Below are 27,021 nucleotides of genomic sequence, written 5' to 3' on the forward strand. Positions count from 1 at the left end.
ACAAAGAGAAAGAAAGAAAGAACGGAGAAAGAAAGAACAGAGAGAGAAAGAAAGAGTCGACAGAAAAAAGAACAGTGAGAGAGAGAGAAAAAGAAGGAGGGGAAAGAAAGAACAGAGAGGTAGAGAGAAAAAGAAAGAGGGGAAAGAAAGAAAGAACAAAGATAGAAAGAAAGAAAGAAAGAAAGAGGGGAAGGAAAGAACAGAGATAGGGAAAGAAAGAGAAAGAAAGAACTGAGAGAGAAAGAAAGAGGAAAGAAAGAACACAGAGAGAGAAAGAACAGAGAAAGAAAGAGGGGAAAGAAAGAGAACAGAGAGAAAAAAAGATTAGAGAGAAAGAACAGAGAGAAAGAAAGAACAGAGAGAGATATTCTATAAAGATACCATAGCAGCCCGTCTCCCATTCTAGTGCCCATCTGAGCCTCCTCAGAACATATCACGATCCACTCACATGGCCGGCATCCCCGATTCCAAGGTGATCCGGCTGTCCGCGCTGTCAGAGGAGGACACGGTGATGGATCTGAAGCATTCCCTGAAGTGCCTCCATGGTTCCGTCACAATCTCCTCCTGAAATTACCTCATTTCTGGCCATTTCCAGCATGTCACTTCCGGTAAAACATCATGTGCGAGTTTTAAAGTGCTCCTTGGGGCTCCGCCGTGTACTTCTGTGTCCACAGGAAAAGTAAGCTCCAGACTGGGGCAGTCTCTCAAAATCGGGACTGTTCTGCTGGATCTGGGAAGGTTGGGAGGTATGAATGCTCCCCACCATACACCTCGTACACGCACGGCTCCGCTTTGTAAGCCTCGTACACCCACGGCTCCGCTCTGTACACCTTGTACACACGCAGCTCTGCTCCATACACACGCAGCTTCACTCCGTACACCCCGTACACACCCGGCTCTGCTCCGCTCTGTAATCATACAGCTCAGCTCCGTACACACAGGGCTCCGTTCCATACACCTCGTACACACATGGCTCTGCTCCGTACACCTCATACACATCCGGCTGCACTCCATACATCTCGTACACATGCGGCTCCGCACACCTCATACACATGCAGCTCCGCTCTGCACACCTCGTACACACACGGCTCCGCTCCATACACCTCGTACACATGCGGCTCCACACCGTACACCTCGTACACGCACGGCTATGCTCCGGTACACCTCGCACACACGTGGCTTCACTCCATACACCTCGCACACATGCAGCTCCAGACCATACACCTTGTACACATGTGGCTCCGCATACCTCCTACACACACGGCTCCGGGCTCCGCACCGTACAACTCGTACACACATGGCTCCAGTCTCCACACTGTACACGTCATACACATACGGTTCCACTCTGCAAACCTCTTGCACACGCGGCTCCGCTCTGTACACCTCGTACACACGCGACTCCGGACCGTACACCTCGTACACATGTGGCTCCACTCCGCATACCTCATACACACACGGCTCCAGGCTCCGCACCGTACACCTCATACACACACGGCTCTGCTCCGTACATCTCGTACACACACGGCTCCACTCCGTACACCTCGTACACACACGGCTCCGGTCTCCGTTCTGCACACCTCGTACACACATGGCTCCACTCTGTACACCTCGTACACACACGACTGCACTCCGCACACTTCGTACACACGGCTCCACTCTGTAGACCTCGTACACACAGGGCTACGCTACGGTACACCTCGTACACACACAGCTCCACTCCGTACACCTTGTACACACACGCTCTGCTACATCCACCCTGTAAACCCCTCCTGACCCCACTCAGAAACTTCCCTCATCCAGCACCATGATGACGACCAGCACAGCAGAGTCCTGCAGACACAGAGGCCCCTGATCATGTGACCCCTGACTCCTCCCCTCCTGTGACCTCATCACGGGTCCTGTGCCGCACACAAGAGAACAGCCTTAGCGATGACTCATTGCTGGCTGTGACTTGAGAGCTATGTATGGTATCCCAGACAACCTGAGTGGGCCCCCCCTCTCTCGCCAGAGCCCCAGCACTTGCCCGGGTGCGCCGAGTGCTGACGCCGACTCTGTGCAGATCCCTCCCCTTATGTGCTGCTTTCCTTGCTCTGCATGTCACATTCCCAGGTTGGGTCAGACTAGAACAGACTCTTGCGCTCTCAGGTGGTGCATGTGGTTTGTGGACTCACTGTGCCACAGGCCAGGCTTGCCTAGGAGGAGCTTAGTTTGGCAGCTACCATGTTTTCACGGGATCTCCTGAAGGTAGAGTCAGGTTTGAGCTCAGGGCTGCCACTAGGAATTTTGGGGCCCCATTCTGGCAACATTTTCTGGGCCCCCTTGAGACTCCACCCTGGCTCCACCCCAGCCCAACCCTCCACCCCTCTAATTATCCACAGTCCCACCTCTTTCTTGGAAAAACTGCACTTCTCATCAATCACACATTAACAGTTCCCATTACCAGATCACACATCTTGCCAGCAGCTCTTGTTTTGGCCAAAAGATTTTTTAAATCTGCCACCACGACAAGGTAAACTCTTTTGGCAGGTCCCTACTCTTCTCTAACCTATAAAACATTTGCTAAAATATCCAATACAATTTAGATATATTTTTTATTTATTTTTCAATTTTTAAAATGACCAATAATATCACATCCAAAGGGACAAATACAACCGCACCGTGTCCAGACCACATATTACCACCACATAGTGACCTATAATACCACATACAAGGAACAAATACAGCCACACCATGACCAGACCACATATTACCACCACAAAGACAGACTAATAGCACATACAAGGGACAAATACCACCACACCATGTCCCGACCACATATTACCACCACATGGGGACCAATAATACCACATACAAGGAACAAATACAGCCACATCAGGACCAGACCACATATTACCACCAGTGACAGAATAATAGCACATACAAGGAACAAATACCACCGCACCATGCCCAGACCACATATTGCCACCACATGGTGACTGAATACTACAATACTGATCATTAATAAAAAAACATAATTCTATCACCATAAGTGCCATTATACACAGGAGATCTGTACTTAGTATGTAGTGTCTGTGTACAGGTAATACAGTGATCACCGGTGACATTATGCACAGGACCTCTGTTGTGAGCTCATTTTCTCGTTCACCTTTGATGTCCGATGAACTCCCTCTGCTGGTGAAAGGAGGTGGTGAAACTGATTTGGATGGGAGAAACCTGTCACCTGAACAGGTGGATTGTGATTGGACATCCGGAATCTCTGAGTGGATATAAGGCAGCCGACGCCCTGTAGGGTTGCTGGTGATTTCTCTGCTCTGAGCTCTGGCCTCCAGTTCAGTTCCTGTCTTCTAAAGCTAAGTTTTGCTCTGTTATTGTTCCATGAGATTTTGTCTGATTTGCTTAGTTTTGTGTTCTGCTAGCCCCGGCTGGGGCTCTGCTGAATATCCATTTTTGTCCCTGATCGGTTAAATCTCTTTTGCTCTGCCTTCAGAATATATCGGAGTGCTGATATAGGGATTTTGAAGTCTAGTGACTTCAGGGCCGTTTTTCCTATCAGACGTGTTGGGACATTTTTGTTAGGGTTTTTGCGGATTGCAGCCAGCATCTTTTCTGTCCCTTCCTATCTAGTTAGTTGGGCCCCATCATTTGCTCTGCCTGTCTTTCTGTCTGTGTTTGTGTTTTCATCTGTTTTCACCGACAATATATGTTGGGGGCTGTCTATTGCTTTGGGGTCTGCTCTGGGGCAGTTTAGATTTCCCCTTTCTTTCTTTAGGCTTATTTAGTTCTCCGGCTGTGAAGAGGCATCTAGGACCACCGTAGGAACGCTCCACGGCTACTGTTAGTTGTTGTGAATAGGATCAGGGGTCTGCAATCCGCTAGATACCATCCTCTCCAGTTGTCTGGACTTAGCTTGCATTTTTGTTTTTTCCTCCTCTGGTGACTCATTCCTAACAGAATCACCAGCTATACCGCAGATTCTAGGGTACTCAATAGCAGGAAAGAATTGTTAAAAAAAAAAAAAGTGTCAGAATTTTTTTTTTTTATAATGTAGATTTTTTCCTCTTTTTCTCTGGGGCCGTAGGAGGAATTTTTTCTTAATGGAGATTAAGCAATTGTCTGATCGTGTGGAGCAGCTCGCTGCTGAAGTGCGGGGAATTTCCGCCTATCTTGCTCATTCACATGCTGCTGAACCAAAGATCCCTACTCCTGATGTGTTTTTTGGGGATCGGTCTAAATTTTTGAATTTTAAGAATAATTGTAAATTATTTCTTGCCTTGAAGCCTAGCTCATCGGGGAGCTCTGCGCAGCAGGTTAAAATTGTCATCTCTTTGCTGCGCGGCGATCCCCAGTATTGGGCGTTTTCTTTGACACCTGATGATCCTATTCTAACTAATGTGGATGCATTTTTTCAAGCCTTGGGGTTGTTGTATGACGAACCTAATGCTATTGATCAAGCTGAAAAAGCCCTGTTGGCATTGTGCCAGGGTCAGGATTCTGCAGAGTTGTACTGTCAAATATTCCGAAAGTTGGCGGTCCTTACTACCTGGAATGATGGTGCCTTGGCAGCTCTCTTTCAGAAAGGTTTGTCAGAAACCTTAAAAGATACTATGGTGGGATTTCCTGTTCCCTCTGGTCTTGACAATTCTAGGTCATTAGCCATTCAGGTTGATCGGCGTTTACGTGAACGTAAAATTACACGAGAAATGTTGCCACCTGTCGAACAAATGTCTGAACCTATGCAATGTGATAGAGTTTTGTCTAGGGCACAACGTCAGGAGTTCAGAAGGCGTAATAAGCTGTGTTTTTTCTGTGGAGATGCCTCTCATAATATTTCTGTCTGCCTTAAATGAGAGAAACATTTTGCACACACATTTGCTGTGGGTGGTGTACAACCTAAGTTTCTTCTGGCAATTACTCTGATCTGCTCCCTGTCCACATTTTCCACTAAGGCTTTTGTGGATTCAGGAGCGGCTCTGAACCTGATGGACTTGGATTTTGCTAAACGTTGTGGGTTTCCTATGACACCTCTGCGGACGCCTATTCCTTTGAGGGGTATTGATGCTACTCCTTTGGCGAAGAATAGACCTCAGTTTTGGACCCAGGTGGTAATGCGGGTAACCCCAGATCATGAAGAAAATTGCAGATTTTTGGTGTTGCATAATTTGCATGATACCATTGTTCTGGGGTTTCCCTGGTTGCAAATCCTTAATCCAGTTTTGGATTGGAAATCTGTGTCTGTGCTGAGTTGGGGTTGTCAGTGTGCTCTTAGTGACGCTCCTGTTTTCTCCACCTCTCCCCACTTGCATGATGTTCCTGACTATTTGACCGATTTTTATGATGTATTTAGTGAGAATAAGTCTGCGTCTTTGCCTCCTCATAGGAGTTATGACTGTGCAATTGAGCTGAGCTCTGAGTGCAAATTTCCCAAGGGTCGACTTTTCAATTTATCTGTACCCAAGCATGAGGCTATGCGATCTTATATTAGGAGTCGTTGGAGAAGGGTCATATTAGACCATCCTCTTCACCCTTGGGTGCTGTTTTTTTTTTCGTGGCCAAGAAAGATGGTTCATTAAGGTCTTGTATAGACTATCGTTCCCTCAACAAAATTACTGTTAAATATCAGTATCCGTTACCCCTGATTTCTGATCTATTCTCCAGAGTTAAAGGTGCTTGCTAGTTTACCAAGCTTGACCTCAGGGGGGCGTATAATCTTATTCGCATTAAGCATGGGGAAGAATGGAAGATGGCATTTAATACTCCGGAGGGTCATTTTGAGTACCTGGTGATGCCTTTTGGGCTCACTAATGCCCCTTCTGTCTTCCAGTGCTTCATGAATGATATTTTCCGGGACTTTGTGGATAAACTTTTGATCATCTATCTGGATGATATTTTGATCTTTTCCAGGGATTGGGACTTTCATGTGGAACTTGTTCGGACTGTGTTCTGGAATTTGAGGGAGAATTCCCTGTATGTTAAGGGGTCGAAATGCCTTTTTGGTGTTCAGAGGATTTCATTTTTGGGATTTATTTTGTCTCCGTCAACTATTGAAATGGACCCGGCCAAGGTACAGGCAATTTATGATTGGGTTCAGCCCAATTCTTGGAAGGCCCTCCAGAAGTTTTTGGGTTTTGCTAATTTTTATAGTAAATTTATAGCTAATTTTTCTGGTATTGCCAAACCATTGACTGATTTGACTAAGAAGGGTGCTGATGTGCTGAATTGGTCTCCAGAGGCTGTTTCTTCCTTTCAGGAGCTGAAGCGGAGGTTCACTTCTGCTCTGGTTTTGCGGCAACCTGATGTCTCACTCCCGTTTCAGGTAGAGGTGGATGCTTCTGAGATTGGTGCAGGAGCTGTTTTGTCCCAAAAAGATCCGGTAACATCTAAAATGAATCCCTGTGCTTTCTTTTCCCGAAAGTTCTCCCCATCTGAACGCAACTATGATGTGAGGAATCGGGAACTGTTAGCCATGAAATGGGCATTTGAGGAGTGGAGACATTGGTTGGAGGGAGCTAGACATCAAGTTGTGGTCCTCACTGACAACAAGAAATTGATTTACCTTGAGTCGGCTAAACGTTTGAATCCTAGACAGGCTAGGTGGGCCTTGTTTTTCACACGTTTTGATTTTGTGGTCTCTTTTCTTCCGAGCACTAAGAATGTCAAGGCAGACGCCCTCTCTAGGAGTTTCTTTGCTGATTCTCCTATTGTGACCAAGCCTGCTACCATCTTAGGTGACGGGGTAGTTCTTTCTGCCATCTCGCCCGATTTGTGACGTGCTCTGGAAGAGTTTCAGGAGGACAAACCTGAGCGTTGTCCCATTGGAAAATTGTATATTCCTGACCAGTGGAGGAAGAGAGTAATGTCTGAAGTTCATTGCTCTGCATTGGCTGTTCATCCAGGTATTTTTGGTACTAGAGATTTGGTGAGTCAGTCTTTTTGGTGGCCCGCCTTATCTCGAGATGTCAGGAATTTTGTGCAGTCCTGTGGGACTTGCTCCCGGTCTAAACCTTGTTCTCGCTCTAGTGGGTTGTTGATGCCTTTGCCGGTGCCCAGGATGCCATGGACCCATATTTCAATGGATTTTATTTCTGATCTGCCTGTCTCTCAGAGAATAACTGTTATCTGGGTGATTTGTGATAGATTCTCTAAGCTGGTCCATCTTGTACCACTCCCAAAGTTGCCATCTTCCTCAGAGTTGGTGCCCTTGTTTTTGCAACAGGTGGTTCGCTTGCATGGGATTCCTGAGAACATTGTATCTGACAGAGGAGTTCAGTTTGTCTCTAGATTTTGGAGGACATTTTGTTCCAAGCTGGGAATTCAGTTGCCCTTCTCCTCTGCATTTCACCCTCAGACCAATGGGCAGACGGAGAGAGCAAACCAGACTTTGGAGTCTTATTTGAGATGTTTTATCTCTGCTGATCAGGATGATTGGGTCTCATTTTTGCCCTTGGCCGAATTTGCTTTAAATAATAGAGCTAGTTCTGCCACTTTGATGTCACCTTTTTTTTGTAACTTTGGGTTTCATCCTCGATTCTCTTCAGGGCAGGTGGAGTCTTCTGCCTGCCTAGGTGTTGACACTGTGGTGAAGAGAATGCACCACATTTGGGACCAAGTGGTGGATAAGTTGTCTCTCTCCCAGGAAAAGGCCCAGCCGTTTTCCAACCGGCATAGGACCATTGGTTTCCCAGTTTAAGGTGGGTGATATGGTTTGGTTGTCATCAAAGAATATCTCTATGAAGGTGGCTTCTCCAAAGTTCAAACCTAGATTTATTGGACCTTACCAGATTTTGGAGATTCTTAATCCGGTCTCTTTTCGATTTGCTCTTCTTGTTACATTTAACATCCATAACGTGTATCATAAGTCTCTGTTGAAGAGGTTTCTTGAGCAAGTAGTTCCTGTGGTGACACCTCCTGACCCTGTATTGGTTGAAGGTAATGTGGAATATGAGGTTGAGAAGATACTGGATTCTCGTCTGGCTAGACGGAGACTCCAGTATTTGGTTAAGTGGAAGGGTTATGGCCAGGAGGATAATTCTTGGGTCTCTGCATCTGATATTCATGCCAAAAGATTGGTTCGTGCTTTTCATTGGGCCCATCCTGATCGGCCTGGTGGCGTGGATAAGGGTTCAGTGACCCCTCCTCAAGGGGGAGGTACTGTTGTGAGCTCATTTTCTCGTTCACCTTTGATGTCCGATGAACTCCCTCTGTTGGTGAAAGGAGGTGGTGAAACTGATTTGGATGGGAGAAACCTGTCACCTGAACAGGTGGATTGTGATTGGATATCCGGAATCTCTGAGTGGATATAAGGCAGCTGACACCCTGTAGGGTTGCTGGTGATTTCTCTGCTCTGAGCTCTGGCCTCTAGTTCAGTTCCTGTCTTCTAAAGCTAAGTTTTGCTCTGTTATTGTTCCATGAGATTTTGTCTGATTTGCTTAGTTTTGTGTTCTGCCAGCCCTGGCTGGTGCTCTGCTGAATTTCCATTTTTGTCCCTGATCGGTTAAATCTCTTTTGCTCTGTCTTCAGAATATATCGGAGTGCTGACATAGGGATTTTGAAGTCTAGTGACTTCAGGGCCATTTTTCCTATCAGACGTGTTGGGACATTTTTGGTAGGGTTTTTGCGGATTGCAGCCAGCATCTTTTCTGTCCTTTCCTATCTAGTTAGTTGGTCCCCATTGATTGCTCTGCCTGTCTTTCTGTCTGTGTTTTCATCTGTTTTCACCGACAATACATGTTGGGGGCTGTCTATTGCTTTGGGGTCTGCTCTGGGGCAGTTTAGATTTCCCCTTTCTTTCTTTAGGCTTATTTAGTTCTCCGGCTGTGAAGAGGCGTCTAGGACCACCGTAGTAACGCTCTATGGCTACTGTTAGTTGTTGTGAATAGGATCAGGGGTCTGCAATCCGCTAGCTACCAACCTCTCTGGTTGTCTGGACTTAGCTTGCATTTTTGTTTTTTCCTCCTCCGGTGACTCATTCATAACAGACCTCTGTATATAGTGCCAGTGAAAGGTAATACAGTGATCACTGGTGACATTGTACACAGGCACTCTATATATATTGTATAGTGTACAGATAATACAGGAATCACTGGTGACATTGTAGTGTCAGTGCACAGGTACTAAAGTGATCACTGGTGACATTATACACAGGAGCTCTGTATATGGTGTCAGTGTACAGGTAATACAGAGATCACTGGTGACATTGCACAAAGGCACTCTGTATATAGTGTATAGTGTCAGTGTACAGGTAACACACTGAGTCTCTAGGTGAAGTCCTTCAACTTTGCTTTTCATCTTTCATCCAGCACAGATCGCCATCACATCTTCCAGCCAGGGCTCATCTCTGCAGGAAATAACAGTTATCTAGAGCTCCACTTGCACAACTCAACTTCTACACTATACCAGATAAAGAAAAAAAGGTGACAGTGTGTCGCTCTGCACAGTAACAGGACTGCCCCCCATTTAAAACAGTATCCTGAAAAAAATACAATAATTACATCACTGCAGTAATAATATCCCTAATTAGCCCCTATGGTAATAATATCCCCCATTCTGGCCCCCGTGTGTCTCATTCCTGGATCCAGCCATATTTTCTCTCATCCTGCCCTCATGAGTATCCATTCTGCCCCATATGATCTCCCGATCCTCCCCATCCGTCTATATCATATCCATCCTGCCCCATGATCCTGCACGATGTGTCTCCCATCCTGCCCCCTGTGTCTCACATTCTGCCCCGTCCTGTGTCTCACTCTCACATTCTGCCCCCTCCTGTGTCTCACTTTCACATTCTGCCCCCTCCTGTGTCTTACTGTCACATTCTGTCCCCGTCCCTCACATTCTGCCCCCTCCTGTGTCTCACTGTCACATTCTGCCCCCTCCTGTGTCTCACTGTCACATTCTGCCCCCTCCTGTGTCTTACTGTCACATTCTGCCCCATGCCCATTCTGCCCCCATATCTCTCATTCTGCCCCCTCCTGTGTCTTACTGTCACATTCTGCCCCCTCCTGTGTCTCACTGTTGCATACTGCCCCCTCCTGTGTCTCACTGTCACATTCTGCCCCTCCTGTGTCTTACTGTCACATTCTGCCTCCATATCTCTCATTCTGCCCCTTCCTGTGTCTCACTGTCACATTCTGTCCCCTGCTGTGTCTTACTGTCACATTCTGCCCCCATGCCTTGCATTCTGCCCCCATGTCTCACTTTTTGACCCCTCCTGTGTCTCACTGTCACATTCTGCCCCATCCTGTCTTACTGGCACATTCTTCCCCCATGTCTGCATTCTGCCCTCATGTCTGCATTCTGCCCCCATGACTTGCATTCTGCCTCCATCATGTCCAGCATTCTGCCCCCCATGTCTGCATTCTGCCCTCATCATGTCTTGCATTCTGCCCCCATGTCTTGAATTCTGCCCCATCATGTCTGCATTCTGCCCCCATCATGTCTGCATTCTGCCCACATGTCTTGCAATCTGCCCTCATGTCTTGCAATCTGCCCCATCATGTCTTGCATTATGCCCCAATGTCTCACTTTCTGCTCCCCTCCTGTGTCTCACTGCCACATTGCCCCATCCTGTCTTACTGGCACTTTCAGCCCCCATGTCTGCATTCTGCCCCCATGTCTGCATTCTGCCCCCATGTCCAGCATTCTGCCCTCATCATGTCTTGCATTCTGCCCCCATGTCTTGCATTCTGCCCCCATCATGTCTGCATTTTGCCCCCAACATGTCTGCATTCTGCCCCCATCATGTCTGCATTCTGCCCCCATGTCTGCATTCTGCCCCATCATGTCTTACATTCTGCCCCCATGTCTTACATTCTGCCCCCATGTCTTACATTCTGCCCTATGTCTTGCAATCTGCCCCATGTCTGCATTCTGCCCCATCATGTCTTGCATTCTGCCTCATCATGTCTTGCATTCTGCCCCCATCATGTCTGCATTCTGCCCCCCATCATGTCTGCATTCTGCCCCCATGTCTTGCATTCTGCCCCCATCATTTCTGCATTCTGCACCCATGTCCAGCATTCTGCCCCATGTCTTGCATTCTGGCCCCATTTCTGCATATTTGCCCCTGTGTGTCTCCAATCCTGCCCCCGAGTCTCCATTCTGCCCCTGTGTGTCTCCATCCTGCCAGGGAAACATTTTGCCCCTTTCAATAATAAAATAAAATAAAATAAAAACTTTCTTCTTACCTGGCCGCGCTCCTGCGGTGAAGATGGAGCTGCTGCTGTGTGAGCTGAAAGGACCTGTGGTGACGTCATTGTCATGTGATCAGGGGGCGGGCTGATCAGTGGTGAGGGCCTGTGATAATTATGACATCACCACTGGTCCTTCAGCACTTCTGTAGCTCTGATGTCGGCTACTGTGGCGGCTCTGCTGATGTGTGCGCTGCAGGCCCGGCCGGCAGAGCACACCTGAGGCCCACTCGGTGCCGGATGAAGCACAGCACTTGGGGCCCGATGACTAGAAGCACAGGAGCGGGGCCCCTGATCTGCGGGCCCCGTTCTGTACTGCTGTTCACCGGGCCCCATACAGCGGTAAGGGCTGTCATGCCCTGATGGCGGCCCTGTTTGAGCTGCAGGCACATGCCAGGTACCACCCATAGGCAGTCCCTGATACTGCAGCTTCTAACCAATAAGGGACAGGTACACTGACAGCCTTGATTCAGAGGTGCTTCAGGTGCCTCCCTGGAATTAATGGAACATGGAAGAAAAAAATGAACATTTAACTTTTTTTTACAAAAATGTTACTTTAGATCCACATTTTTTTTATTTGCACAAGGGTAACAGCAGAAAATGGACCCAAAGTTTGTTTCACAATTTCTCCTGAACATGCCAATATCCCATATGTGGGAGAAACCCACTGTTTGGGCAAATGGCAGGGCTCGGAAGGGAAAAAGAGCCATTTGACTTTTCAAATGCAAAATTTGCTGAAAATTATTAGCGGTCGCCATGTCATGTTTCGAGAGCCCCTATACAGTGGGCATCCCTCAGAGTTGACACAATTTTGGAAATTAGACCCCTCAAGAAGTTATCTTGATGTATGGTGAGTAGTGTTGAGCAATACCGTTCGATACCCCAAAATATCGTATCGGATGGTATCGCCCGATACGAAAAAAATATCGGGTATAGCCGATTCCGATACCGGAAGTCCCATTCAAGTCAATGGGACTTCCGGTATCGGAATTTAAAAAAAGCCATTTATTTTCTTGTTGGCTAATTCTACATAATTGAAAACAAATAAGAATCATGTAGAATGTATTGTGGGAGGTGGAGGAGACATTAAAGGTATAGTGGTTTATTCAAATCACATGGCATAGCATTAATTCCAATTTTTTTTTAAGACGTTCGTAGTTAAAAAGATATTGACTATGTTAACCTTTTTTATATTTTGTCAGATATGTATGTTTCACAACTTCCATGCTCTTCACCTTCTTTTGTACTTCTCCCACACGTTCTCCTTCATGATCCGCAGCAGTAGCCTTTTTTTCATCAACTTTTTCTTCACCTTATTCATCTTCTTCTTCTTCACCTTCTTCCCATTAATTTTTTTTTTCCATTCTTCATATTCTTCTTATTCAGCTATTATTAAATTTCATATGCTATTTCTTCATCTTCTTCCTATTCTTCTTTGTCTTCATTTTCTTATGGTGACAGGCATTCCTGTAGTACTTATCTATAAAAGTTATAAGATTACACCTTACGTTCTGCTTGTCACTAAAGATTTACAACAGGATTTGTCCGCGTTCAGTTTGGCCTGCAGCAGCAGGCATTTTCCAGGGGCACCACGAGGAGGAACGGACTCACCCCCATTTACTGCTTTGTCTTCTTCTGCTTATAATTTTGATTTCTTCTATGATGATTTTTAGTCTTATGCTTAATGTTCTTCTGCTTTCTGTTCTTCTGCTTTTGCTTCTTCTGCTTCTTGATCTTCTGTCTTTGGTTCTGTATCTTGGTGGTTGTCTTCATGTTCTTTGTCCTCTTGGTCATATTATTTGTGATCATATTTCTGGTCTTCTTTGGTGTGGTCTTCAGGGTCGTCGTCATCAGGGTCGTCGTCATGGAGATCAATAAGGATTACCAAAGACAATTTCAAAAAGCTTGATCTTGGAAATGTAGCAGAAGGTACAAGAAGGCTGAGAAACTGGCGAGAACCAGCTGACAGTACTGGAACCCCTATTGGCAGCAGAAGGAACAATAGCCAATGGCACTACTGAGGAACAGCTGACGGTGCTGGACCCCGGTTACTATGCAGGAGGTACCTGTGCTAGAAACCACTACCAAGGACCAGCTGACCTTGCTGGACCTCGGATACCGAGATGGAGGCACCTAGGCCAAAGGCTCTGGCGAGAACCAGCTGACAGTGCTGGCACCCGGATGGGTAGCAGAAGGAACAAGAGCCAATGGCACTACCAAGGACCAACTGACGGTGCTGGACCACGGTTACTAAGCAGAAGGTACCTGTGCTAAAAAGCACTACCAAGGACCAGCTGATGGTGCTGGACTTTGGATAGCGAGATGGAGGCACCTAGGCCAAAGGCTTTGGCGAGAACCAGCTGACAGTGCTGGCACCCGGATGGGTAGCAGAAGGAACAAGAGCCAATGGCACTACCGAGGACCAACTGACGGTGCTGGACCACGGTTACTAAGCAGAAGGTACCTGTGCTAAAAAGCACTACCAAGGACCAGCTGACTGTGCTGGACTTCGGATACCAAGATGGAGGCACCTAGGCCAAAGGCTCTGGCGAAAACCAGCTGACAGTGCTGGCACCCGGATGGGTAGCAGAAGGAACAAGAGCCAATGGCACTACGGAGGACCAACTGACGGTGCTGGACCACGGTTACTAAGCAGAAGGTACCTGTGCTAAAAAGCACTCCTAAGGACCAGCTGACGGTGCTGGACCTCGGATACCGAGATGGAGGCACCTAGGTCAAAGGCTCTGGCGAGAACCAGCAGACAGTGCTGGAACCTGGATGGGAAGCAGAAGGAACAAGAGCAAATGGCACTACCGAGGACCAACTGACGGTGCTGGACCACGGTTACTAAGCAGAAGGTACCTGTGCTAAAAAGCACTACCAAGGACCAGCTGACTGTGCTGGACTTCGGATACCGAGATGGAGGCACCTAGGCCAAAGGCTCTGGTGAGAACCAGCTGACAGTGCTGGCACCCGGATGGGTAGCAGAAGGAACAAGAGCCAATGGCACTACCGAGGACCAACTGACGGTGCTGGACCACGGTTACTAAGCAGAAGGTACCTGTGCTAAAAAGCACTACCAAGGACCAGCTGACGGTGCTGGACCTCGGATACCGAGATGGAGGCACCTAGGTCAAAGGCTCTGGCGAGAACCAGCAGACAGTGCTGGAACCTGGATGGGAAGCAGAAGGAACAAGAGCCAATGGCACTACCGAGGACCAACTGACGGTGCTGGACCACGGTTGCTAAGCAGAAGGTATCTGTGCTAAAAAGCACTACCAAGGACCAGCTGACGGTGCTGGACTTCGGATAAAAAGATGGAGGCACCTAGGCCAAAGGCTCTGGCGAGAACCAGCTGACAGTGCTGGCACCCGGATGGGTAGCAGAAGGAACAAGAGCCAATGGCACTACCGAGGACCAACTGACGGTGCTGGACCACGGTTACTAAGCAGAAGGTACCTGTGCTAAAAAGCACTACCATGGACCAGCTGACGGTGCTGGACCTCGGATACCGAGATGGAGGCACCTAGGCCAAAGGCTCTGGCGAGAACCAGCTGACAGTGCTGGAACCCGGGTGGGTAGCAGAAGGTACCCATCCAAAGCAAAGTAGCCAGGCCGCAAGCCGGCCGCAGTTACCGAAACCCACAGTCCTACAGGGGGTCCATGTCCCATTGGCACTACGGATCCAGCCTTCAGTGCCAGTTCCAGCAGCCCACATAGGAGTCACCTAAACTGCAGGCACCGTAGAGTGGGCTAACCCGGCCGCAAGACGACAGGACAACGGATTGTTGGCATAGTGACCTTGACACTACCCGGAAACAGCTGGCGTGCTGGAACCAGGCTGGGCAACAGGGAGTACCCGTGCCAAAGACACTGCTGAGAACCAGCTGACGGTGCTGGAACAAAGATGGGTAGCAAAAGCTACAAGTGCCAATGGCACTACCGAGGAACAGCTGACGGTGCTGGACCACGGTTACTAGGCAGGAGGTACCTGTGCTAAAAAGCACTAGCAAGGACCAGCTGACGGTGCTGGACCTCGGATACCGAGATGGAGGCACCTAGGCCAAAGGCTCTGGCGAGAACCAGCTGACAGTGCTGGAACCCGGGTGGGTAGCAGAAGGTACCCATCCAAAGCAAAGTAGCCAGGCCACAAGCCGGCCGCAGTTACCGAAACCCACAGTCCTACAGGGGGTCCATGTCCCATTGGCACTACGGATCCAGCCTTCAGCCCCAGTTCCCGCAGCCCACATAGGAGTCACCTAAACTGCAGGCACCGTAGAGTGGGCTAACCCGGCCGCAAGACGACAGGACAACGGATTGTTGGCATAGTGACCTTGACACTACCCGGAAACAGCTGGCATGCTGGAACCAGACTGGGCAACAGGGAGTACCCGTGCCAAAGACAATGCCGAGCACCAACTGGCGTTGTTGGAACCCAGGGATAATCATGGTGAAGGCCGAGGCCTACTTGGTGGTAGTTTTAGATTGTTTGTAGGCTACAACAGACTGTCAACGTGCTCCAATTAGGCATCTGTCTCCACTCTGTTTCCAGGATTTCACGTGACCACCAACACCGCCAGTTTATGCGTACAGTAGCCGTCTGCCCAATCCACACGTGTTTCTGTGTTACTGGGGTTCTGTAATGTCAGCAGATCCCCTGATGTGTGTCTTCCACTGTCTCCTGCTCTGTCCACATTCCCACCACTTGCAGTGGGAAGGTGGACAGCGCAGGAGACAGTGCCGGACACACATTGGGGATCTGCTCATGTAACAGAACACCAGGAACACAGGAACAAGTGTGGAATGCGTGGACGGCAACTGTGAGCAGGAACTAGCGGTGTTGGAGGTCAGGGGAAATACTAGAGACAGAGTGGAGACAGAGGCCAAATCAGAGAATGTTTAAATCTGAAGTAGTTACAATTTGGAGGCAGCAGCAGTTTGCCCTCCACACAGCAGGGGATCAGCTGACGTTACTGACCCCCACTTTCACATGAACGAGTGTTTTTTTCTGTGTGGACAGCACTTCCGAGCACCAACTGGCGTTGTTGGAGCCCAGAGACAATCATGGTGCAGGCCGAGGCCTACTAGGAGCCAGGTGTAAATCGGAGGTATTTTGACTTTGGAGGGAGCAGGACACTTTGCCCTCCACACAGCAGGGGATCAGCTGATGTTACTGAACCCCACTTTCACATGAACAAGTGTTTTTTTCTGTGTGGACAGCACTTCCGAGCACCAACTGGCATTGTTGGAGCCCAGGGACAATCATGGTGCAGGCCGAGGCCTACTAGGAGCCAGGTGTAAATAGGAGGTATTTTGACTTTGGAGGGAGCTGGACACTTTGCCCTCCACACAGCAGGGGATCAGCTGACGTTACCGAACCCCACTTTCACATGAACAAGTGTTTTTTTTCTGTGTGAACAGCACTTCCGAGCACCAACTGGCGTTGTTGGAGCCCAGGGACAATCATGCTGTAGGCCGAGGCCTACTTGGTGGCAGTTTTAGATTGTTTGTAGGCTACAACAGACTGTCAACGTGCTCCAATTAGGCATCTGTCTCCACTCTGTTTCCAGGATTTCACGTGACCACCAACACCGCCAGTTTATGCGTACAGCAGCCGTCTGCCCAATCCACACGTGTTCCGGTGTTACTGGGGTTCTGTAATGTCAGCAGATCCCCTGAGGTGTGTCTGCCACTGTCTCCTGCTCTGTCCACATTCCCACCACTTGCAGTGGGAAGGTGGACAGCGCAGGAGACAGTGCCGGACACGCATTGGGGGATCTGCTCACGTAACAGAACACCAGGAACACAGGAACAAGTGTGAAATGCGTGGATGGCAACTGTGAGCAGGAACTGGCAGTGTTGGAGGTCAGGGGAAATACTAGAGACAGAGTGGAGACAGAGGCCAAATCAGAGAATGTTTAAATCTGAAGTAGTTACAATTTGGAGGCAGCAGCAGTTTGCCCTCCACACAGCAGGGGATCAGCTGACGTTACTGACCCCCACTTTCACATGAACAAGTGTTTTTTCTGTGTGGACAGTACTTCCGAGCACCATCTGGCGTTGTTGGAGCCCAGGGACAATCATGGTGCAGGCCGAGGCCTACTAGGAGCCAGGTGTAAATCAAAGGTATTTTGACTTTGGAGGGAGCAGGACACTTTGCCCTCCACACAGCAGAGGATCAGCTGATGTTACCGAACCCCACTTTCACATGAACGAGTGTTTTTTTTCTGTGTGGACAGCACTTCTGAGCACCAACTGGCGGTGTCGGAGCCCAGGGAAAATCAGGTAGTAGGCCGAGGCCTACTTGGAGCCAGGTGTAAATCTGAGGTTGTTTGACTGTGGAGGGAGCAGGACACTTTGCCATACACACAGCAGGGGATCAGCTGACGTTACCAAACCCCACTTACACATGAGCGAGTGTTTTGTCTGTGCATACAGCACTTCTGAGCTCCAACTGGTGGTGTCGGAGCCCAGGGAAAATCAGGTAGTAGGCTGAGGCCTACTTGGTGGCAGTTTTAGATTGTTTCTAGACTACTACTGTCAACGTACTCCAATTAGGCCTCTGTCTTCACTCTGTTTCGAGTATTTCCTCTATCTTCCAACCACGCCAGTTGCTGCTCTGAAATGCCGCCTGCACAACCCACACTTGTTCCTGTGTTACTGGGGTTCTGTAACAGCAGCTTCTCCCTAGAGGTGAGTCAGGCAATGTCTCCTGCTCTGTCCACTTTTCCACTACCAGTAGTGGGAATGTAGACAAAGCAAAAGACATTGCCGGACTCACCTCTGGAGATGAGCAGATGTTACAGGACCCAGGTAACACTGGAACAAGTGTTGATTGTGCAGACGGCACTTGAGAGCAGAAACAGGCGGTGTTGTAGGCCGGAGGAAATACTCAAAACAGAGTGGAGACAGAGGGCAAATCAGAGAACATATTAAATCAGAGGTAGTCAGAAGTTGTAGGCAGCAGGAGATTTGCCGTATACACAGCAGGGGATCAGCTGACGTTACCGAACCCCACTTACACATGAGCGAGTGTTTTGTCTGTGCGGACAGCACTTCTGAGCACCAACTGGCGGTGTCGGAGCCCAGGGAAAATCAAGTAGTAGGCCAAGGCCTACTTGGAGCCAGGTGTAAATCTGAGGTTGTTTGACTGTGGAGGGAGCAGGACACTTTGCCATACACACAGCAGGGGATCAGCTGACGTTACCAAACCCCACTTACACATGAGCGAGTGTTTTGTCTGTGCGGACAGCACTTCTGAGCACCAACTGGCATTGTCGGAGCCCAGGGAAAATCAGGTAGTAGGCTGAGGCCTACTTGGTGGCAGTTTTAGATTGTTTGTAGACTACTACTGTCAACGTACTCCAATTAGGCCTCTGTCTTCACTCTGTTTCGAGTATTTCCTCTGGCTTCCAACTACGCCAGTTGCTGCTCTGAAATGCCGTCTGCACAACCCACACTTGTTCCTGTGTTACTGGGGTTCTGTAACAGCAGCTTCTCCCTAGAGGTGAGTCAGGCAATGTCTCCTGCTCTGTCCACTTTTCTACTACAAGTAGTGGGAATGTAGACAAAGCAGGAGACATTGCCGGACTCACCTCTGGAGATGAGCAGATGTTACAGGACCCATGTAACTCAGGAACAAGTGCTGATTGTGCAGACGGCACTTGAGAGCAGAAACAGGCGGTGTTGTAGGCCTGAGGAAATACTCAAAACAGAGTGGAGACAGAGGGCAAATCAGAGAACATATTAAATCAGAGGTAGTCAGAAGTTGTAGGCAGCAGGAGAGTTTGCCGTACACACAGCAGGGGATCAGCTGACGTTACCAAACTCCACTTACACATGAGCGAGTGTTTTGTCTGTGTGGACAGCACTTCTGAGCAACAACGGGCGTTGCTGTAGCCCAGGAAATAAAGTTCAGGTCATAGAAACATGAACACAACAGGAGACCTGGATCCTGTTGCCAGCCAATTATTTATTCTGGAAGAGGACTGGCAAATTCAGGTGAGATCCATGCCTTGTTCATTTTCAGAAAAGTAAGCCGGTCAACATTATCGGCGGATAGTCGCGTGCGACGGTCTGTTACCACACCACCTGCAGCACTAAAGACACGTTCCGATAATACACTGGCAGCAGGGCATGCCAGCACCTCCAATGCATACTGGCTAAGCTCCGGCCCTGTATCCAGCTTAGAGACCCAATACTTGAACGGGGAAGAGTCGTCTGGGAGTACACTAACAGGGCAAGACAAGTAGTCTGTCACCATCTGACGGAAGCGTTGCCTCCTGCTGACTGGAGCCGTCTGTGATGGTGTAGCTGTTTGTGGCGGTCCCACAAAACTTTTCCACATTTGGGCAATACTGGTCTTGCCTTGTCCTGCGGCACTGCCTCTGCTACCTCTTTGTGCAGAGCTTCCTCCACTGCCTCTACCCACATGGCTGCTTTGAAAAGCACTACCAGCAACACTTGCGGGGAGAATGGAGAACATGATGGCCTGCACAAGTGTTTCTTGGTACTCCCGCATTTTACGCTCCCGGTTCAACTGTGGTATGAGGCTTTGTAAGTTGTCCCGGTAGCGAGGATCTAGGAGGGTGTGCACCCAATAATCAGCCGTGTGGAGAATGCTGGCGATGCGGCGGTCATTTAACAAGCACTGCAGCATGAAATCAACCATGTGCTGCAGACTGCCAACTGGACCGGAAACGCTGTCCCCAGCTTGAGGCAGCATCTCAGCCTGCTCAGCATCACCCCACCCTCGCTGTACACACTGACTACTAGAGTCTTGTGTACCTCCCTCCTCTGGAGAGATGTGTTCCTCATCCTCCATTGACTCCTCGTCATCCTCCTCACTAAGTGTCCCCTGCCTTGGCCTTTGTGTGGAAGCACGTTGCGCAGACTTGCCAGAAGCAGATGGCATTTCTGACTCCTCATCCTCGACCTCTTCAAAAACCTCCTCACTTAGTGCTTGTAAGGATTTTTGAAGCAGACAGATAAGGGGGACAGTCATGCTGACTAGTGCATCATCTGCACTGGCCATCCGCGTGGAGTCACCGAAGGCACGCAAAACTTGGCAGATGTCCCTCATAGTGGCCCACTCAGTGGTGGTGAAGTGTGTCCGGCGCACAGTGCGACTTGTTTGACCTTGATGCAGCTGGTACTCCATTACTGCTGCCTGCTGCTCACACAACCGCTCCAACATATGTAACGTTGAATTCCACCTGGTGGGGAGGTCACATATGATGCGATGTTCTGGCAGGCGGAATCGGCGTTGCAGAGATGCAATGCGCGATCTTGCCATGCTGGAACGCCGCAAGTGAGCACACTCTAGGCGAACCTTGTGCAGCAGTGCATCAAGATCTGGATAGTCCCTCAGAAAGCTCTGCACAACCAAATTGAGCACGTGTGCCAGACATGGTATTTGAGTGAGGTTGCCTAGGCCCAGAGCTGACACTAGATTTCGGCCATTGTCACTCACTACCAAACCTGGCTGGAGATTCGCTGGCACAAACCACACATCGCTCTCCTGCTTGATGGCATTCCAGAGCTCCTGTGCTGTGTGGCTCCGACTCCCCAAAGAAATTAATTTAAGGACGGCCTGTTGACGTTTGGCCACACCTGTGCGCATATCTGGTCTAACAGGCTCATGCAGTGCTGATTCCGAGGAACTAGAGTAGGAGGAGGACTCAATATGTACAGACTGCATTCCTGCAATCCTTGGAGTTGGCAGAATACGTACAGAGCCACTCTCCAGATCTGTACCCGGCTCCACAACATTGACCCAATGGGCAGTGAGGGAAAGGTATCGTTCCTGTGCATGGCTACTGGTCCACGCATCGGTGGTCAGGTGGACCTTGCTACTGACGGCGTTTAGTAGCGCATTTTTAATTTTTCCCTCCACATGCTTTTGCAGGGCAGGGACGGCTTGCCTGCTGAAATAAAAGCGGCTGGGCACATTGTATTGTGGAACTGCCAATGACATAAAGTTCCGGAAGGTGTCAGTCTTCACCAGCCTGAATGACAGCATCTCAAGGGCCAGTAGTTTGATAATGCCGGCATTCAGAGCCAGTGCTCGGGGATGGTTTGCCGAGTATGGCCGCTTTTTCTCCCATGTCTGTGCTACCGATTGCTGGTGAGTGGCCTGGGAGTGTGCTGATGACTGAGAACGTGGTTCAGTGGGTGGAATTTCACTGGGTCTCTGGACAACAGTGGCAGTGGTTCTTCCATGGCGCTCCAGTGAGGAAGCCGAACCAGCTGTGTGTGAGCTGGAGGAAGAGGCCCCAACACGAGCTGAAGAGGTGGTAGGTGCTGCTGAAGGTTGGCCTACATCTTCAGTGTGTCTGTGTAACTCCACCTCGTGCTTGGTACGCACATGTTTCCACATATTTGTGGTATTGAGGTTGCTCACATTTTTCCCTCGTTTAACTTTCTGATGACACAGCTTGCATTTGACAAAGCAAATGTCATCTGCAACTGTGTCAAAAAAAGACCACGCACTGCAAGTCCTGGGAGCGCCCGTTTTCTGTTTTGGAAGAGGATTGCTCCTCACGAGTGCCAAAGTGTAGGCTACAGGCAACCAAGTCTGCCCCCGCCCTCTCCCTCCTCTTTTGGCCGTTCGGGGAATCTCTTCCTCAGAGCTGCTCCCACCACCTTCCTGTGGCTGACGCCTTGATGGGTCAAGGACCTCATCATCTCCACTCCCCTCTTCAAGCACCGGCTGGTCCTGGGTTGTCTCACCAGCACCGTACGCACCAGAAATTGGCAACTGAGTCTCATCATCATCAGATGAGCACTGAGGTGTGCTGACAATAGGCACTGGCCCACCCGCCTCTTCAGATTCAGAGGGACAAAGCAGTTGCGCATCACTGCATACTCCCTCTTCTTCACGCTCTAGAATGCTGCTTGGCTGGCCACCTCTTTCCAAGCCAACAGATTCTGAGAACAGAAGTAAAGATTGTGTTGGCTCCTGTCCAGGGCTCTCAGACTGCCTGGGCAATTTGGCAGGTGGTGAAGAGACAGATGGTTGCTCTCCAGTGCTCTGGCCCTGGGAGGATGCGGAAGTCATTGAAGTGGATGCGTTAGCTGCCATCCATCCGACAACGGCTTCAATTTGTTCGTCACACAGCAGTGGGGTACGGCGAGGTCCTACAAAGCTGCGCATGAAGGACTATTGCCTGGTAAAAGTGGGGGATGCCGGGTCACTGGTGGCCACAGCAGACACCGAATCCCCACGTCCTCTCCCTGCTGAATCCCCCGTCCTCTCCCTGCTGAAACTCCACGGCCACGACCACGTGCCTTACTCCCTGCCTTCTTCATCTTGGTAGACTGATAAAGATAGGCAGAAAAGGAAAAAAGGGGTGGCTTAGTGTTCTTATTCCTTAACACCTGCTAACCAGTATAAGAAACACTAATTTGGCTAAGAGTGTGTGTACTACACTTTAATATGATCTAATGTGGCCTACACAACTCTAAAGTGGAGTGTTTGGTGAACTTTATTTCCTTTTTTTTTGGGGGGGGGAAGAAAAGGATGTGACCAAAGTTTGAAAGCTATAGTATCACAAACTTTTTGGAGCGATTACAATGCAGGAAGCTAACCTACAATGCAATTGATGAGGCTCCAAAATATAGGGTGATACTCGTCTGGCTGGCCCTGAAGGGCACAAGCCAGCAAAAAGGCTCCTCTATCTAATCCTATATAGTGTTTGCAACCAACCAATGACAATGGATGCGGATGGAAGCACACTAATATAGGAGCAAAAATCTGGACAAATTAGCTGCAAAAAAAGGACTATGTATGAGGCAGTGACGCACGCTGAGCGGACTACAACCAGCGGTGGCTGTAGAACACATTGCAACGTGAGCTGCACTCACACACAGAGAGATCTATCAGACAGCCAAAAACAGTGCAGAGAAATGGGCTATAGCACTGAAAGGCTGCTGAAAGGCTCTGCTGTCCACTCCTTTAGTGTTTGCAACCAACGCATATGTATACGTATGGAAGCACACTATACAGGAGAAAAAAAAAGCAGCAATAAAAGAAAAATGTGTATGAGGCAGAGACACACGCTGGGCGGCCTACAAGCAGACGTGCCTGCAGGACACACTACACAGCGTGGGTCTGCACTCACACAGCCCTTGCAGACAGCTATTAAAACAGCGCTGCTGGGCTACAAAAATGCTACAGTGGTGGATTATGTAGCCTGGGTAGAGCAATAGATATGTTTGATGATCGCTATTTCTAACTTTTCCTCACAGTCTTCAACAGCAGCCTGTCCCTAACTGAATTCACAGCAGAGTGAACCCAAAATGGCGACTGCTGCGGTTTTTATAGTGCATCATGACATCATTTCAGCAGCCAATCACAGCCATGCCAGTAGATAACATGCCTACATGCCTAACAGAATGTGCCCACACTTCTGAGGATCCCCATTGGCTGAATCAAATCGAGCGGGCTCCTAGCATTATGGGAACTTCCGATTCCGGTATTCGATATGAAAAAAGTATCGGAGCTAAGTATCGGAATTCCGATACAGCGAATATCGTCCGATACCCGATACTTGCGGTATCGGAATGCTCAACACTAATGGTGAGCAAAAAAAAAAATTCATAATGGTAATAGGAAAAATAGGAAACACAACTTGTTGCACAATTTCTTCTGATTACACTGATACCCAATATGTGGAGGAAAACTACTGTTTGGGTGCACAGCAAGGCTTGGAAGGGAAGGAGCACCATTTGACTTTTTGAATAAATAATTTGATGGATTAATTAGCAGTTGCCATGTCTTGTTTGCAGAGCCCCTGATGTGCCTAAAGAGTGGAAACCCTGACAAGTGACACCATTTTGGAAACTAGACCCCTCAGGGAATTTATCTAGATGTGTGGTAAACACTTTTAACCCTCATATGCTTCACAGAAGTTTATAATATAGAGCCATGAAAATTTAAAAAAAAATCACATTTTTCCTCAAAAAATGTTCTTTTAGCCCCAATTCTTTTATTCTCACAAAGGTAATAGGAGAAAATGGACACCAAAAATTGTTGTACAATTTCTCCTGAGTATGCATACACCTGATATGTGGGGGAAAACTACTGTTCTGGTGCATGGTGGGGCTCAAGAAGTGCAGAGTGACATTTTGGAACACAAACTTTGATGGAATGGATTGCAGGTGTCATGTCACATTTGGAGAGCCACTGATGTGCCTAAACTGTGGAAAATCCTCACAAGTGACTCCATTTTTAAAATTAGATCAAGGAATTTAACTAGATATGTGGTGAGCACCTTACCTTGAACCAACAGGTGCTTTGCAGAATTTTACAACATTGATCTGTGAAAATTAAAACATATATTTTTCCCATGAAAATGTTGTTTTAGCTCCAATTATTTTCATTTTCAAAAGGATAGGAGAAAATTGACACCAAAATTTGTTGTGCAATTTCTCATGAGTATGCTGATACCTCATATGAGGTCAAAAACAATTTTTGAAGCACAGTGCAAAGTTCAGAACAAAAGAAGCACCATATTGGAGTTTAGATTTTGCTGGACTAGTTTGAGGGTGCCATGTCAGATTGGTAGAGTCTCTGAGAACTTTTTACAAACCACCTCTCAGTGAATTCATCTAGGGGTGCAGTTATCATATTGACACCACAATTAGATCACATAATTTTATACCATTGGACAGTGAAGAAAAAAATAATTACATTTTTGCCTCCTAAATTTTGATTCAGCCCCATATTTTACATCTTCACACTGGGAAATTGGTAAAATGGCACCAAAATTTGTCACAAATATGTGACTGTACAGTACTTGTGACCACACAGTATTTAATCTTAATTATCCAGATGTCTATTTTCAGTTGGTCAAGAGCCATAGACTCTTTTCATATTATTATTATTATTATTATTTATTTATATAGCACCATTGATTCCATGGTGCTGTACATGAGAAGGAGTTACATACAAATTACAGATATCACTTACAGTAAACAAACTAACAATGACAGACTGATACAGAGGGGAGAGAGAACCCTGCCCTTTCGGGCTTACATGCTAAAGGATGGTGGGGAAGGAGACAGTAGGTTGGTGGGTTGCAGCAGTTCCGGTGTTGGTTGAGGTGATATCACCGGTAGTGGTGAGAGAGAAGGAGGTAGCGGGGTCATTGCAGGCTGTAGGCTTCCTTGAAGAGGTGGGTTTTCAGGTTCCGTCTGAAGGATCCAAATGCGGTTGATAGTCGGACTTGTTGGGGCAAAGAATTCCAGAGAATAGGGGCTATTTGGCAGAAGTCTTGGAGGTGGTTGGGTGAGGAGCGAATAAGTGTGGAGGAGAGAAGGAGGTCTTGGGAGGACCGGAGATTACGTGAGGGAAGGTATCGGGAGATTAGTTCAGAGACATATGGGGGAGACAGGTTATGGATAGCCTTAAAGGTCAGTATTAGTCATTTGAACTGGATACGCTGAGGGAATGGGAGCCAGTGAAGAGATTTGCAGATGGGAGAAGCGGAGGAGTAGCAAGGAGAGAGATGAATTAGTCGGGCGGCAGAGTTAAAGATGGACTGGAGAGGTGCAAGGGTGTTAGCAGGGAGACCACAGAAAAGGATGTTGCAGTAGTTGTGGCAGGAGATGAGGGCATGCACAAGCATTTTAATAGATTGAGGGTTGAGGAAAGGACGGATTCTGGAAATATTTTTGAGCTGAAGGCGACAGGAGGTAGAAAGAGGTTGGATGTGCGGTTTGAAGGACAGGGCAGAGTTAAAGGTTACTCCGAGGCAGCGGACTTCTGGTACTGGGGAAAGTGTGGTGTCATTAATTTATAGCTAGGTCGGGTAAGGAAGATCTGTGAGACGGAGGAAAGATGATGAGTTCAGATTTGTCTACATTGAGTTGAGGAAGCGAGAGGAGAAGAAGGAGGATATGGCTGATAGACACTCTGGGATTCTGGACAGCAGAGAGGTGACGTCTGGGCCAGAGAGGTAGATCTGAGTGTCATCAGCATAAAGGTGGTAGTGGAATCCTTGGGACTTTATGAGTTGCCCCAGACTAAGTGTATAGATTGAGAAGAGTAGGGGTCCTAAAACAGAGCCTTGGGGGACTCCAACAGAGAGAGGATGGGATGAGGAGGTGGTGTGGGAGTGGGAGACACTGAATGTGCGGTTGGAGAGGTATGAGGAGATCCAGGATAGGGCAAGGCCTTTGATGCCGAAGGAGGAGAGGATCTGTAGTAGGAGGCAGTGGTCAACTGTGTCAAATGCAGAGGACATGTCCAGAAGCAGGAGTATAGAGTTTTGTCCATTTGATTTGGCTGTAAGTAGGTTGTTAGTAATTTTGGTCAGGGCTGTCTCAGTGGAGTGATGGCGGCGGAAACCAGATTGTAGATTGTCAAAGAGCAAGTTAGATGATAGGTGAGAGGAAAGTTCAGCGTGGACGTGCTGTTCCAGGAGTTTGGAAGCGAATGGAAACAATGATATTGGGCGATAGCTGGACATAGCGGTTGGGTCGAGGGTTGGCTTTTTAAGGATAGGCGTGATTGTGGCATGCTTGAAAGCAGAAGGGAAGGTAACGGACGTTAGTGATAGGTTGAAGAGGTGGGTTAGGGATGGGATAAGTGTGGTGGTGAGGTTGGGGAGGAGGTGGGATGGGATGGGGTCAAGTGCACAGGTTGTGAGGTGCGATTTGGAGAAGAGGCGATTAAGCTCCCCTTCAGTGATGTTGGAGAGTGAGGTTATGGGGTTTGGGCATTGGTCTGGTATACAAAGGGGTTGTGGTGGTTGAGTGATGAAGACTTGCCTTGTTTTGTCAATCTTGTTTTGAAGTGTGTGGCAAAGTCCTCGGCAGAGATGAGGGAGGTTGG

The sequence above is a fragment of the Dendrobates tinctorius genome, unplaced genomic scaffold (genome assembly GCF_039654945.1).
Source record: "Dendrobates tinctorius isolate UK_male_01 unplaced genomic scaffold, ASM3965494v1 ptg000044l, whole genome shotgun sequence".
Taxonomy (NCBI): Eukaryota; Metazoa; Chordata; class Amphibia; order Anura; family Dendrobatidae; genus Dendrobates; species Dendrobates tinctorius.